Source organism: Eurosta solidaginis, chromosome 1 (assembly GCF_040869045.1).
Source record: "Eurosta solidaginis isolate ZX-2024a chromosome 1, ASM4086904v1, whole genome shotgun sequence".
In the NCBI taxonomy this organism is placed as follows: domain Eukaryota; kingdom Metazoa; phylum Arthropoda; class Insecta; order Diptera; family Tephritidae; genus Eurosta; species Eurosta solidaginis.
In genome coordinates, this window is record NC_090319.1 from 96947247 (window position 1) to 96964678 (window position 17432).

The window sequence follows — 17432 nt, forward strand, 5'->3', positions numbered from 1 at the left end:
ACTTCAAGCAGTTTTTTTAAGGGTCTTTACTAGATTGATATTGGATTTAACCGCTACAAATTTGAATGAACGGGTATTTTAATAAATATATCAACCAAAATATGGAAGAATGCCGTTCCGAAAAAAACAACTAGTTAGGGCTTTTGTTAATTAAGCTCTCGATGAATAATAATATGGATGGGGATAGCATTTGTTCGTCCTCCAACATGTTTCGAACTGGTTTATATAGTGTCCATATTTAACGGGGATAGTTTGTCCATTTTGGTATATGGGTGTTTCCGCAGAAGGTTCAGCCAAGAGCAAAAAAGTAAAAGTTTGCATAGGCCAATTTTATTGAGGTCAATTGAAAGTCGCATACGTTGTCCTCTACGACACAAAATATTGATCCAACTATTTGGCGTATATAAAATATATTAAAGGTTAATCAAATACACCAAGATGTAATTTTTTTTTTTGATAGGTTTCGACAAATCGTCCATTATATAGATCTGAGCTCAGTAAAATAATGAGATTGTCCACAAATTTGCTCAAAACACACTCTGTTCCGTTAACTAATAATAAAAACCGCATGAAAATGTACGGGTTGAAGCTTCAGATGTTTAAAAAAAAATAAGTGATTTTTTGCAACCGTTCGGGGAAATTTTATATTTTAAGTTTTTAAAAAATAAGTTGTAGCGATGGTTTTATGTGCAAAAATTTCAGAACTAAAAGGCATTTTTAGGTATCTTTATCTTCACATAATTTGTTTTTCGAAAAACATCAGCAGTGAAGGCTGAAAAGATGTAAAAAAATTGTAACGTCCAAACGCTTTTAGCAAACCCTTTCTTATTTCTTTTTAAATTTGTTTGAAACATACATATTTTCTCATATCTGTGTGGTGAAGTTGAAAAATTAATTTTGTAAGATTTTGTGCGATTTTTGACATAATTTTGAACATTTATAAAAAAATATGAACATGTAATTTTTTATTTGGATTTGAAATTCCGGGTTAACTACGAAAAAAAGTGAAAAGTCGGAACAAGAACGTCCGAACAGGTTCAAATTAGATTTTTGACCAACATCGCTGTAGAGATAAAAATTATGAAGTTATAATCCAAGTATAGTCCTTAATTTTTCCTACAACTTTTCTATGCAGAATAAACGATTTCGCTAAATGTAAAGAAAATATTATGTCACCTCAATTATGAGGTACGTTTTCTAAACGCCCGAACTGCAACTTTAGAACGCTATAAAGTAGCCATATATCACTTTCGGAAAATATAAATGGATTGGATAGAGGTCTACGAATGTAGTTTATAATAAATGAAAATTTTCTGATCCAATGCCTTTAGTTTTTATACCCAAAAAGGTGTACCTGGATGGAACGTCCATAACGTTGGGAACGTCCATAGTATATACATAGGTAGGATTTCTAGACCCGGTGGTTTTAGAAGATTCTAATTTGCATTTACATTTCTGAAAAAAAACAAAATATTTTATTTAAAAATAGGTATGTATACCAGACTGGGTCGATTTATTAACCTGTAACGCTCCATCGATTTTTCGATAGGATTTTAGCTCAGGAAAAAATGTTCCACTACGCATACCTACCCAAAATAATAATTTTCGAAAAAAAAATATTTTTTGGGTTTTGGGGAGTGTTTTCGTCGAAAAATTTACCCTTTCGGCTAGAAAATTATTTTTTGGGTAGGATGCGTACTGGAACCTTTTTCCTGAGCCCAAATCCTATCGAAAAATCGATGGCGCGATATCGGTTAACTTTCGTCCATACAAATCGACCCAGGCTAATGTACATACATATACACACATTTAGGATATTTTCTGTATTTCTAGAAACGTTAGAAACTTTTCCAAACTGCTGTCAATGGTTTTCTACATGTAACAACAAAATACATTCGTGAACAATTGGAGCATCGATTTGCACTACTCCTCACATACCGCAACCAATATGAATGCAATATGAACGGTCAAGCTGAAAAGGAGAAATTAGAAACATAGTACAGGTTTACAAGTATGATATGTATGAGAAGAAAACAATTCCTTTCTCTTTCTAACACACTGCCGTTTGACACTTCGGTCAAAGTCAAACTATTGCGGAACTAAGTGGAACCTGCGTGGAACATGCGTTTGACACTGAACGAAGTGTCAAAATTACCGGGGTTGCTGTCGTAGAAAGCGACGCAGGGAAACAAAACAAGGAGCGAATTATCAGATATGGGTTGCTGTGATGGTAAATTTTTTTGAACGAATTTAGTATGAAAATGTAGTGCATCTATATGGTCCTACAGAAAATTATACAAAAGTCTTGAATTGGGGTATCTGAGGACGCGTAGTTATTCCAGTATTAAGAGTACAAACTTGGGTGCTAACTTTTTCTACCCATTCAAAAGTTCTCCCCGAAAAACTGTTTGAAACCGGGGTCGACTGCAATAATCCGTCCAAAAATGTGGAAAGAGAAATGAAAAGACGCGTTTTGCCCTGTTATCAATAGTCCAAAGGCGAAAAAGTACTCGAATTATTGGAAGCGAGGCAAAAACACGTCTATTAAAACTTCCCCCAACGCTTTTGGTCATGTTTTGGCAATCGTCCCCGGTAACAAAGTATCACAATTTGTTAATTAAAATTGTCCAAAACATATGGATTTTAAGGAGAGATGTAATTAAGTGCTCGTTTGAAAGTAAATAAGGATATTTCTTTGTAATTTTACAATAAAAATTTTACGCAGTTTTCGTTAGCAGCTAGTACACTTTTCTTGGACCTAAGAAGTACAACAGTGCCAAATAGCATCCACAAAAAAAGCGAACAAGAACAAGCATTTTATCAGGTGAGCGTGGCTGTGTATGTGCGTGCTGCTACATATCCTACTTGTAGACCTGTACTATGATTAGAAAGGAGCCGTGTGCTACTGCCGGGCCCACGGCGGGACACAGTCCTCCCGCCACCGCCACAATAGCAACAATGACTAGCACAAACAATCCTACGCATTTCGGCGTATTTAATGCTCGAGGCTTCCTTCTTTGCTCTCTTGTTCGATAGAAAACAAAATTGACTGCATAGCGACGCATAGAAATCCTACAAAGCTTAGCTACACACCTAAATACAAACATTTGTAAATACATATCTACCGATGTCCAATAGCATTATACAATACATATGCACATATGTGTATAAAAGCCAAGCAGAAAAGCCGACATCAATGCCAGCACTAACAAAACGAAGCCAATAGAGCGCTGTTGCTGCTGCTTACTGACTCAGCATCTCCTTTTTCTGCTGCGCTTAAAGAGCAAGAAGAGCAGTAACTCTTGTCAGTGTGTGCGAGCTCAAGCATGGCTAAGTTGGTAAAGAAGTAAAATAAAACTTTCTACAAACATCCCTATAAGAACACTACCCTGGGCATCAAATGAATTGGTATCTGACAGGAAGGTGCCATATTAACGGATCTTAAATGGCAGAACCATACAGGTGACGGCCGGAAATCTGCAGGTTTGTACTTTTTTAGTATGATTTGATACTTCATCTTCCGGCACTGTACGATTTTGACATTAGTTCATCGAATAACAAAAACAAAGAGCCTACTTGGAATTTTTATTTATGTTTGTACATTCATACATACTAGGCCGGGTCGATTTGTGGGAAGGCAAAAAAATCGCCCATTGCTCTGTGAAAATCATATTCTAGGGATCAAAATAAGAAACTTTGCCGAAGGAACCATACCTCTAAAACGAATTCTGATGTCCCCCCTTTGGGTCGTAGGGGCAAATTTTGAAAAATCCCACTTTGAAATGCCTATGTTTTTTTCTTTTTGGAGTTTATTTTTCTCTTTAGAAATTTATTTAGTCAGAACATATGTAAATGAAAAAATGAGTTTAACTTAGTAATAGAAAAGAAATTTTTTTATTCAACCGTTTTAGAAAATGAAGGTATCACTGTGACACAATCGCAGATCGTAAAATTGCTTGTGTTGTTTTTTTTTAAGCCACCACAAGACACAGCAGGTAGAATTGAAATTGCCCCTACCCAAAAGTTCGACCCAAAGGGGGGGGGGGGGGGGACATCAGAATTCGTTTTAGAGGTATGGTTCCTTCGGCAAAGTTTCTTATTTTGATCCCTAGAATACGATTTTCACAGAGCAATGAGCGATTTTTAAATCGACCCGCCCTAATACATACATATGTTGCACAATTAGAGTCATTCGGTTTTGAGTCTAGATATTCGTGTACATGCTAAAATAAATTATTACGAAGTTTATACAATAAAATACATAGTCATCATGAAGTATGGAGTTACATATGTATCTTAATGAAACCGAAACCAAAACTAAATTAGAATAAAGAGTCCAAAATATGAACCAGCACGTCATTTTAAATCCAAAGTAGGTGCTGAGAAATATTCGTTTTCGTAATGCCGCTGGGTACACGTTAGACGGAGACTCTAACAAGAGTTGCATTTTCTGTGAATGTTGTCATTATTTTTGTCTATTTTATGTTTTACTTTTGTTTTGTAACCCCATTCATATGCACTTGCCATTCGAATTAAAAGCTCTTCAGTGATATCATTTTGAGAACTAAAAGGGGTGTCGCTCTCTATTATACTCACAGAGTGCTCTCTGTGAGTATGATCGGTAGAGTTTCTCATTCTTGTTCCTCATGCTCCGCAAACGGCGTTATTCTTTTTAAAGTGCATGCATTTGGCGCTGCCCTTTTCCATTCATTTCGTTGATTTTTTTTAGTTAATTCACGCTCAATACTGTAATAGCGACTGAAGCTCGTAAAATGATTTTGATTTGTTTGAAAGGTTTTCCATTTCGAGATTTTCAATAATATAAGAAGTCTCCAATTTCTCATGCAACCATCTCCAAACATTCAGCATAAGCTTTGAGAGACTTAAGTGTGTATATAAGCAATACGTAAGTATATATGTATGTACTTATATAGTTTTTTCAATATAATGTTTCTTAAGCCGTAGCATCAATCTCTTTGGGAATGTATGTAGGCTACATGTGTATAAAGCCTGCAAGAAAAGAGGGTTTTCTAACCAATTTTCCAATACACTTAAATAAACCCCAACAAATTAAAATATCTGTGAAAATCTATGAAATGAACTGATTGAGCATAGCGTCATAGCGGACTTCTTCTGTTTTTCTTCTTGTAGCGATAAAACTCCCTGAGGGTTTGGGGAGTGTTATCGATGTTGATGGGCCCTTGCCGGAAAATAGCACCATTAAGATACTAGCCCGACCATCTTGGAAACGATTTGATGTGAACACATTGATCACTCTAGGTCATCAAACCCCCTTCCGTGCGGTTCCTTCCTTAAATAAACAACATTCGTCACGGGTAAGTAAGGTTGACAAGCTTGGAAGGGTTACCGCAACACATCCCCTTGAATAACATAGCTGACTCATTGGAGTTAGCATTGCAAGAATCGAATTTTAAAGGTGCCGATCTTAAAAGGAAATACAATACTTACACCTAAAAAAGGCATTTTTATGAGTTTTGATATATTCCTTTAGTTTATCAACCACTTTATCTCCTCCTGGCATACCTTCATCCTTTTTCTGCATTTTTGCTTTGCAGCTTTCGAGGTGCATGGTTCCGCTCTAGAGTTGGGTCGTTTCGTTCTGAACTTGTTCAATTGACCGGGTCTCTCAACTGAACAAGTGGACTAGATTTTCGATTTCGGTTCTATTTGTTCTTTTAGTTCATTTTATCTAATGTTATTCTTTCCCTCTTCTCGTTCGCGAACATTGTAAATTCATATATACATACGCAGAAATACACAGTGAGCACGAATGTCGATGATGCCACTTACACTAAAGATATGTGTGGTCATCTTTGTGTGTGGCACTGCTACAACAATATATGTATGGACTATTTATGAAAGACATCTTTTGTAAGAGACTAATTATTACATTTATTAAACTTGAAAAGTTCATATTTACAATTTGTGTCTGTACTCTTTCAATTTCCTGGATCTTCCGAAATTTGTAACTTTTTTGGAAGTTAATTAAACATATATATATTAACTTATTTATTCATAACACATTTAAATATACCTACACAAAGCATTGCTGCATACACACCACCATCTATACTTGTTGGCTTTTTTCGCTGGTGCAAGCAGCAGTGAACAACTTTGGTTGAAAAAAAAAGAACTGATGAACAAAAAGAACAACTTGTTCGTTCATCAGAAAAAGAACGAAAGATTCGAATCCCTGAAATGAACGAAAAAGCACAACTCTATTCCGCTCTTACGTTCCTGTCGTTTTGAGGCAGTTGTTGCCTTTTCTTTCCTTCCTGAAGTTCTTCATCTTCAATCCAGTTGCGAAATCAGGCTTTCATTTCATATATATTATCAGGTTTTCGCATGCTAAGCGCTCGTTTGCGCGGGCGGTTGGTTCGACTACGGCTCCCAATAGTGATGGAACGATATTTCGCTATTGGTGATTGCATCGCCGCTATTGACAAATCGCTAATAGCTATAGCTATTGCAATCCAAATATATCAGTAATTGGCGATTTTCCTCCATTCGATTCTTTTGAATGACAATCACCTCTGGTAGAATATCGCCAATAGCGATTGGCGATTATCCTTCAGCATGAAATTCTAATACTAATAATGATATAGCGGTGATGCAATCATCGATAGTGAAATATCGTTCATCACTACTCATCTGTGTGCTTTACTTTCCGACTGAGTAAAAAAAGTGGACACAAAAAGGAATAATTTTCTCGAATATTGGAAAAAATATACTTTTGCAAAAGTTTGCCAGCTATTATCGAAAAATCGGGATAGTTGTCTTAAGAACTGCACAACGAAAAAAATTCTCGTCAACAGATAGTGGTAAATAAGGGCTGCTTTTTGTGCAGAGAAATTGTGGAAACGGCGAACGGAACAAAGCAAACTTGTGCAACAACAATTTCCACGACGAAGTGATGTGCAAGAATTGCAAAAAATGGTTTTGCAATGGGCGTGGAAGCACATCTGGATCCCAAATTGTTAATCATTCGGTGAGGGCTAAACATAGGGAAGTCACCCGACATTCTGAAGGTCCACTTGGAGAAACAGTACTAAAATGTTGCTCGTGTGGCGTACGTAATGTATATTAGGATTCATTCCACCACAGGCTGATTCTGTTGAAGTGTTGTTATGCCGGTAAGATGAAAATGGAGTAAATATTAAAAAGTGTATCTATTTAAGCGAATAAATTTATATTTTAGTCAACCATGTGCAGCGCAAAACTCTTTGAAAGATATGATTAGGGATCAAGAACAATGGAAGCCACTTATAACTGATCGTTCGTTTTGCCGTGGTTGGTTAAGGTGCATACCGAGCAAGAGCAGTTGCGTGCACGAAAAATATCAGCAACACAAATAAACAAATTGGAGGAATTATGGAAGGAAAATATTGATGCAACATTTCAGGATTTAGAGAAGCTAAGTATAGATACTGAACCATCACAAGTGCTATTGCGTTATGAAGATGGTTATTAATACGAGAAAGTTTTTGGTCCACTTGTGCGCCTAGAACCAGAATACGATAAAAATTTAAAAGAATCGCAAAAACAGGAGGGTATAGAAATAAGATGGGACGTTGGCTTAAACAAAAAAAACAATAGCATACTTCACGATTGCTAAAACTGATTCGGACATGAAACTAAGGTAACGTTTTACAAGACGGTGCACTACCTAATTTTCATCTAAATTTCTCAAAGGTGGTATCAAAAGACGCGTCTAGACCTCCGTTTTAAGAATCCTAAAGCGAAAATCAAAAATTTTGTTTCAGTCAAAAGATATTTACAAAAAACCGTAAAAAGACCCCGGGAGGGTCCGAAATATGGGGCCCGATCAACAATTTGTTTGCATAGAACACCTTTCTGGCTTATAAAAAATTACCCTGGGTGGATCCGACAGCGTTTTGGGGATCAAAAAAAATGCGCACAGAACACCTTTCTGCATTAATGTGTGTGTGTGTGTACATCAAATGTGGCAAAAAACAACAACCACATGGAAATTTGAACTGTTTTTTTGCTTATATCTTTTGACAAATAAAAATTTAATTTTCGTTTTCGGATTCTTAAAACGGAGGTCGAGACGCGTCTTTTCATACATCCTTTGATAAATTTCGATAAAAATTAGGTGGTGCACCGTCTTGTAAAACGTTACCGAAACTAATGCATATGTTATTCATAAGTTAATATTTGTAGGCTGTAGCCGTTAACAGTTTTATAAAATTTGTGTTTTTGATGGAAAAATAAAAGAATTATAGAAACATATATCACTCGTCTTATTGTAAACAGATTAACTCAAAATTTAAGTTTTTTGTGAGAATGCAATTCAAGCTTTGTCATATGGTTTGTATATTGTTGAATTCTCCGGCTAATTTCTAGGGCACTGCAGTGGGTGGCTAATTTTCTGCTAAAGAATATTTTTATAATAGTTTGAAGAATTTGCTATATTTTGATCTGTATTTTTCATTAAAAATTGATTCACTTTACTATACAAATATTATGCAGCCAAATATAACTTTCAGAATAAATTCATACGGATTATTTCTGAATACATCGGTGTAGTATAATATAGTAAATAAATCATGTTTTTATGGTGTTAAATATACAGATTTATTTCGGGTTGATTCATCTTACATTTAAAAATCAAAGCATTTCCAATTAGCAAATTTTATAAAACAAAGATGCATGGACATCTATTTCAGCTAGTTTTATCTTATTGAGTGTAATACGAGTCTGAACATATTGTCGTCAGCCAGTTAATAATATATATCACGGCGGCCACCGTGGTGTGATGGTAGCGTGCTCCGCCTATCACACCGTATGCCATGGGTTCAACTGCCGGTCAAAGCAACATCAAAATTTTAGAAATAAGGTTTTTCAATTAGAAGAAAATTTTTCTAAGCGGGGTCGCCCCTCGGCAGTGTCTGGCAAGCGCTCCGATTGTATTTCTGCCATGAAAAGCTCTCAGTGAAAACTCATCTGCCTTGCAGATGCCGTTCGGAGTCGGCATAAAACATGTAGGTCCCGTCCGGCCAATTTGTAGGGAAAAATCAAGAGGAGCACGACGCAAATTGGAAGAGAAGCTCGGCCTTAGATCTCTTCGGAGGTTATCGCGCCTTACATTTATTTTATTTATAACATCTCAGAAAATTAGAATTTCACATTACATCAGTTTACAAAAAAAGGTACATATTTTTTCTTTTTATTCCAATTTTGGTTCATATATTCTGTATACTAAATTAAATTAATGTATAACATTGAATCTACTCCGGTAAACAAACTTAAACATTCATTTTTTATATCCAAGTATACAAAGAATTGCAGATTCGCTTATTAGAGGCAAATTAAAGCGATCGCTATAGCTATAAAAAATAGCCGCGATTCAAAAATAGCCATATCTATTTTCACTGATAGCTCAAAATCGCCATATCGTCCATCACTAGCTCCCAAACGCTGGACAATTATTAATTCTGGCCGATATTGTTAGTGGTCTCTTCTCGTCCCTGTATTGTTCCATTATCAGCTTTTTTTATTCTCAGCTGAGCAGAGCTCACAGAGTATATTAATTTTGTTCGCATAACGGTACTCCGTAACTGCATAAACTAATCGAGATAGATATAGACTTCTATATATCAAAATGACCAGGGCGAAAAAAGAAATTCATTTAGCCATGTCTTTTCGCCCGTCCGCCCGTCTGTCCTTAAACGCGATAACTTGAGTAAATTTTGAGGTATATTAATGAAATTTGGTATGTAAGTTCCTGGGCACTCATCTCAGATAAAATGAACGAAATCGGATAATATCCACGCCCACTTTTTCGATATCAAAAATTTCGAAAAACCGAAAAAGTGTGATGAAACTTGGTAGGTGGGTTGACCTATGATGCAAAATAGAAAATTAGTAAAATTTTGGACAATAGGCGTCGCACCGGCTATTTTTAAAAGAAAGTATGAAAGTTTGCCTGTAAAGCCTGTAATTTGGCAACTGAGTATGTAATGTTCGGTTACACCCGAACTTAGCTTTCCTTACCTGTTTTCGTGTGACCTCATAGATCGCTTCCTTACCGAGCTCCCTGATGGTACGCTACCCTACCTTTTGAATCATCGATTTTAGCGCTTTAATTCTTAATGGCTTGTGTTTCCTTCGCTCTCTTTCCTCATCCTTATCATCGTTGAAAGTTTTTGAGCTTAGCATAATGGTCGCACGACCACCTCTCCCACAATGCGTGATAAGATGGACTCATCATGACAGTCAGTAAAAAAGCGAGGCGGGGGATTGAGAGCATAGAAGATGGTCGGGCTAGTACCGTAATGGTGCATGTTACCGGAACGTACCGGATCGATATCCGACAAAACCTTCGGGGAGTGTCTTTATTGTTAATACAACAACAACAACAACAACATAGGTGCCACATTTATCCATGCGAAATGGACTGACGGACTTTGATAAAATTTTGAAGTGGATGGAATTGTATCGTATGTTCTTGACAATTTCGGGACTGCTTTGAGAACATTTTATTAAAATTCGGGAACACTTTAGGATAATTTCTTAACTATTTTGAGGCAATTTCAGGATCATTTCGGTATTATTTAAGGTATCACTTTGTGACAACTTCAGGACAATTTCGATACTATTTCGAAAAAATTACGGCAGACTTAGAGGATCATTTCAGGATTGTTTTCGGAATTATTACGAGACTATTGTGGAACCAATTTCGGACCGTTACAGGATCACCTAGGTATTATTTCAGGTATCACTTTGGGAAAACTTTGAAGCAATTTCAACACCACATCCAAACTGTTTAAGGACTTTTACAGAATCGCTTAAGGATTGTTTTAAAGTAATATTAGGAAAGCTTCAGAATCAGTCCGAGACAATCTCGAAACCATTTTAGGTTCCGTAAAAGTATAGATCCTAGAAGCCCCTCCTATGAGGGGGAATGGCGTAGATGAAGGCACCTAAACTGTTCAGTCACATAGTCGATCGCTATTAAGTTCTGCTATGCACTCACAATATCGATAATAAGTTGCCTACCCTATGTACATAAATATGTTACCGCTTATTTCCTGCATCCCTACTTCATTTCCTAATTCACTTAAAGCTCATCAACTTTTTGCTTGTACTTCTCAGAGCTCTAAGGTATTAGTTACTAACATTTAGTAGTTGGTGAGAGAATTTAATATATGTACGTATGTATGGATGTGTACGTGTGGCTCTGTTATGCCCGACAATATATGATTTCAGGTCCGTGCGTCTTTGGGGGCCTTAACCTTCTACCCATTCCCGTTAATTTTCTGCAGATGTCTACTACACAGCGGGGGGTCTCAACCACGTCCTGTATTCATGCACTTGACTTTTCAAACTCCGGTTACCATTTATTTAATGACAAAATGATAGCTTTATATACAAAATCCTTTACGCATCTGCCAGGAGGTTGTCTTATAGCGTTTTCTTTTCTGAAATAAATTGTTGCCTAAGTAAATGGCAAATCCTTAATAGAGTTACTCCTACCCCAGAAAATTTTCAAAATTTTTAGTGCATACAAAGAACATTTCAACTCACTATATTCACTCATATTAACAGAGTATATGTGGAACTTAACAGCGAATTGAGAGTTTCACAGAGTTGCACTGCCACACCGAAAAGAAAACGCTATTGGAAAGGTTATAACATCTTGAAGTAATAATGAAATTGCCTGTTAAATATAGAACTCTAATCAAAAAAATTCAAAAAGTAAAATTACAATTCATGGTTCAACTATATGGCTGGCTCATCTCTACAGCAAGAAACACTTTTGTTCAGATTGTCAAAATCTGCGTGTTGGTGTCAGGCGAATGGAATGTAGGGAACATATAACACTTTGAAATTCTTGTGTGTTGCGGGAAAATAATGAATTAAATTAGATGCACGGACTAAAAAAATAACTTAAAGTGATGTAAAAATATTTTTTTTATCAAAAATTCACCACCACAGCAGTAAATTATTGTCAATGTGTTGGTTAAATTTTGCGTTTTCCATCTCCTTTTGACAATCCTTATACCAGTTAAATGAAAAAAATAAAATCAGCTGATGAGATGAGCCAACCATATAATTTAGCCATGATTACAACCATAATAACCATATTTGTATTCTTTTCAATATTTATTTATGTTAATGAAGATCAGGTAGAAAATTTCAGCATTTCGAAATCTAAAAGGAGGTGACTTCAATTTTGATGCGAGAACCTCCACCACTCCACCAATTCCTCGCATGGGTCTGGATAAAATATTTTCTCTACAGAGTAAAGGTTTAATATTTTTGTTTTTGTTGGTAGAGCACATTTTGCTATCTTTTGTCCTACTTTTGCTACAACTATTGTAGTTAGAGAAAATTCCTTTACATATTGGCTGACGAACGATCGCTGTAGAAATCAAAAGGCGTATTTGAGTTCGAAAAAGCTTTCAGATGCAGGTAATATATATATACATAGGTATTTATATGTATGTATGTATGTATATACATATTTATATACATAGTGTGGTTAGTTTAATATAAACGTTGGTATGTATGTTTATTAAAATACCTCCATAGTTGTAGAAATAGGTATCTAGTATCTAATATCCGACAGGTTCACATTTATAGTTATTGTTATTTTGAAGTCACTTTTTCTTGTTGCTGTTATTCATTTCACGCCACAACATCCATCGCCTAGTATTTAAAATTTTTTTCATGTTTTGTTTTTTCCTTTTAACACTAGTATGCTATATATCTAGGCATCTGGATACATACATGCATAAGTATCTATTAGGTTATTTATCTATCTTTTCATCTATTACATTCTGTATCTAACGTTCGGTGGACTACGAAATATTGCCTCATACAAGGCGCTCAAGGCAAACAAATCCACAGACAAGTTGTACTTTTATATGCACAGGCACTTGTTATACATACATATGCATATTAGGGTGTCACTTACGTTTCAATGTGATAAAATCCTCGGCCCCCATTTTTAGAAATTTACGATGGCCTTATTTAGGAACCTTAAGTAGCTAAAATTCCATTTTTATACTCAGCGTGCTTTGCACACAGAGTATATTAATTGATTGGATAGTGGTTGGTTGTACAGGTATTAAGGAATCGAGATAGATATAGACTTCCATATATCAAAATCAGTATCGAAAAAGTAAGGAAGGCTAAGTTCGGGTGTAACCGAACATTACATACTCAGCTGAGAGCTATGGAGACAAAATAAGGGAAAATCACCATGTAGGAAAATGAACCTAGGGTAACCCTGGAATGTGTTTGTATGACATGGGTATCAAATGGAAGGTATTAAAGAGTCTTTTAAGAGGGAGTAGGCCATAGTTCTATGGGTGGACGCCATTTAGGGATATCGCCATAAAGGTGGACCAGGGCTGACTCTAGAAATTGTTTGTACGATATCGGTATCAAATGAAAAGTGTTAATGAGTATTTTAAAAAGGCGTGGGGCTTAGTTCTATAGGTGGACGCCATTTCTAGATATCGCCATAAAGGTGGACCAGGGATGACTCTAGAATGTGTTTGTACGATATGGGTATCAAATGAAAGGTGTTAATGATTATTTTAAAAGGGAGTGGGCCTTAGTTCTATAGGTGGACGCCTTTTCGAGATATCGTCATAAAGGTGGACCAGGGGTGACTCTAGAATTTGTTTGTACGATATGGGTATCAAATGAAAGGTGTTAATGAGTATTTTAAAAGGAGTGGTGGTAGTTGTATATGTGAAGGCGTTTTCGAGATATTGACCAAAATGTGGACCAGGGTGACCCAGAACATCATCTGTCGGGTACCGCTAATTTATTGATATATGTAATACTACGAACAGTATTCCTGCCAAGATTCCAAGGGCTTTTGATTTCGCCCTGCAGAACTTTTTTATTTTCTTCTACTTAATATGGTAGGTGTCACACCCATTTTGCAAAGTTTTTTTGTAAAGTTATATTTTGCGTCAATATACCAATCCAATTACCATGTTTCATCCCTTTTTTCGTATTTGGTATAGAATTATGGCATTTTTTTCATTTTTCGTAACTTTCGATATCGAAAAAGTGGGCGTGGTCATAGTCGGATTTAGGCCATTTTTTACACCAATACAAAGTCAGTTCAGATAAGTACGTGAACTGAGTTTAGTAAAAATATATCGGTTTTTCCTCAAGTTATCGTGTTAACGGCCGAGCGGAAGGACAGACGGTCGACTGTGTATAAAAACTGGGCATGGCTTCAACCGATGTCGCCCTTTTTCACAGAAAACAGTTATCTAAGCCCCTACCCAATTTCACAAGAGTTGGTCAATTTTTGTTCGACTTATGGCATAAAAAGTATCCTAGACAAATCAAATGAAAAAGGGCGGAGCCACGCTCATTTTGAAATTTTCTTTTATTTTTGTACTTTATTGCACCATATCATTACTGGAGTCCAATGCTGACATAATTTACTGATATACTGTAAAGATATTATTTTTTTTTTAAATTTGACTTTAAAAAAATTTTTTTTTTGAAAGTGGGCGTGGTCGTTCTCCGATTTGGCTAATTTTTATTAGGCATTCACATAGTAATAAGAGTAACGTTCCTGCCAAATTTCATCATGATATCTTTAACGACTGCCAAATTACAGCTTACAAAACTTTTAATTACCTTCTTTTAAAAGTGGGCGCTACCACGCCCATTGTCAAAAATTTTACTAATTTTCTATTCTTCGTCATAAGTTCAACTCACCTACCAAGTTTCATCGCTTTATCCGTCTTTGGTAATGAATTATCGCGCTTTTTGTGTTTTTCGAAATTTTCGATATCGAAAAAGTGGGCGTGGTTATAGTCCGATATCGTTCATTGTAAATAGCGATTTAAGACGAGTGCCCAGGAACCTACATACCAAATTTCATCAAGATACCTCAAAATTTACTCAAGTTATCGTGTTAACGGACAAACGGACGGACGGGCGGACGGACATGGCTCAATAAAATTTTTTTGTCATACTGATGATTTTGATATATGGAAGTCTATATCTATCTCGATTCCTTTATACCTGTGCAACCAACCGTTATCCAATCAAAGTTAATATACTCTGTGAGCTCTGCTCAGCTGAGTATAAAAAAAATTTGATTGAGCCATGTCCGTCCGTCCGTCTGTCCGTTAACACGATAACTTGAGTAAATATTGAGATATCTTCAAATTTGATACACGAGCTTATATGGACCCAGAATAGATTGGTATTGAAAATGAGCGAAATCGGCTGATAACCACGCCCAGTTTTCATATATAAAACATTTTGGAAAACACAAAAAACCTGATTATTTAATAAATAATACACCTAGAAAGTTGAAATTTGACGTGTGGACTGATACTGAGACTCTTGATAAAAATTTGAAAAACATTTTTGAAATGGGCGTGGCACTGCCTCTTATATGCCTAAGCAATTTTCTATGTTTCGGGAGCCATAACTCGAAGAAAAATTAACGGATCGTAATAAAATTGGGTACACAAATTTTCCCTATAGTAGAAAATATTTCTAGAAAAATGGACGGGATCGGTTAAATACCACGCCCACTTTTATGTAAAAGATTTTTAAAAGGGTGGTAGGGGAAAATAATAAGCTATATCTTAGCGAAAAAGAGCTTTGTATCAATAGAATTTTACTTTCTAAATTGAATTATAACACTAAATTGGAAAGCACTAAACTTTTTGAAAATGGGTGTGGCACCGCCCCTTTTATGACTAAGCAATTTTCTATGTTTCGGGAGCCATAACTCGAAGAAAAATTAACGGATCGTAATACAAATGGGTACAGAAATTTCCCCTATAGCAGAAAATATTTCTAGTAAAAATGGACGAGATCGGTTAAAGACCACGGCAACTTAGATATAAAACAAGTTTAAAAGGGTCGTAGACTAGAATAATAAGCTATAACTTAGCAAAAAATTGTTTTGAATCAATGATATTTCACTTATCAAGTTTTATTGTAAGAAGAAATGGGGAGACATTTTTTTTAAACGGGGCGGTGCCACGTGTTATGTAGAAAAGTAATTTATCTGAAATGAAATGTACAATTGAAACTCACGCTGAGTATATAATGTTCGGTTACACCCGCACCTAGACACCTTTACTTGTTTAAATTTAATTTTGAGCTCTGGTCCTATTGCACTGCTTATTATCAAGGATCAAAATCTGACAATCAACCCGGGTTGCCACCCTATATCGCTATTGTCTACTCTATACCCTTATGCTAGTTTTTTCAGTGCATGTTTAAACTCCAGTTAAAGTTGACTAGAGTTTAACCCTGCCACTTCGGCAGCTTAAGCTGAGATGAGCAGCAAAATTTTATTTTATCGAACAAAATAGCAAGGTTAAACTCTCTAGTCAACTTTAACTGGAATTTAAACTCGCACTGAAAAACCGGGCACTATAAAGATATTTTTGGAGATCGAGAATCCAAACACTGGTATCGTATCGAATTGCAGAAGGAAGATTTTGTTTAGCTGAGAAATCACTAGATCCTTTTCGAATTGCCGTTTAATCAAAGATGTATTTCTCTCATGTATTTTCAAAACCTTGTTTTACGAATTTATTGGTCATAAATCTTCATAGTCTCAAAGATCAAAGAGCCAAGAGGCTTCTCCATAAAAATCTTTTTTTCACTGCTTTCAGCCCTATTCATATTCTGAACGAACTTCAAAGTAAGGTGTAAGAATCGCGTGCTATGCCAATTGGATGCAAGTTACTGTGGAGATACTACCTTGTCAGCGATTTCCAGATGATTTTATATGTAGGTGGAATGACTGACTGGTGCTCCGTTCAACCAACTTCTTTAAGGTCCGACAATATATAACAGCCCAACAGAATTCAAAATACAAATCTGCTGGAAACTCTCTGTACGTAACTTTTGATTGATGTAAGGGGATGATTTATCTCGATCATCTTCGCAGCACCCAGCAGTTCTCCTGCCTTAGCAAGTTCTCGTGCCTTTTCATTGCCCTCAATATTCCTATGACCAGGAGCTCATATTAGCGAAGTTAGCTCCAGCTTGAATCGACTTCTTGGAGCTGCTGTCAGTCTTAAACGTAGTGTTGATGGAGTTAGGCGCCATGAATGCTGCTTGGCTATCTGAGAAAATGTATACCTCACGCCCTCTCAACGAGTAATCCGACAGGAGCGTACAGTCCCTCTATATACCGACAACTTTTGCTTAGAAGATACCAGTCGAGTCGGGAAGTCGGACTGACAGCGACATCTTAACTTATCAGAGAATGCAACAGTTCACATGACGCAGTTCATTTTGGACTCTAAAGAAAATTTGGACTTGTAAAAAAAATTGCATCCTTCCTTCACACCCTGCCCACCCTCCATTGTCCTATGGAAGGGTACTTTACTTTATGACACTTGTCAAAATTTAGCGATGAAAACAGAGCC

General features: G+C 36.2%; 1 protein-coding gene and 1 pseudogene across 4 annotated transcripts in view; one reads left to right on the plus strand and one right to left on the minus strand.

The window, feature by feature from the left end:
- ttk (zinc finger and BTB domain-containing protein ttk) overlaps window positions 1-17432 on the minus strand; it is a 149611-nt gene that overhangs the window by 51859 nt on the left and 80320 nt on the right. The gene's annotated exons all lie outside the window — the stretch shown is intronic.
- On the plus strand, window positions 6723-7664 carry LOC137237386 (regulator of nonsense transcripts 1 homolog; annotated as a pseudogene).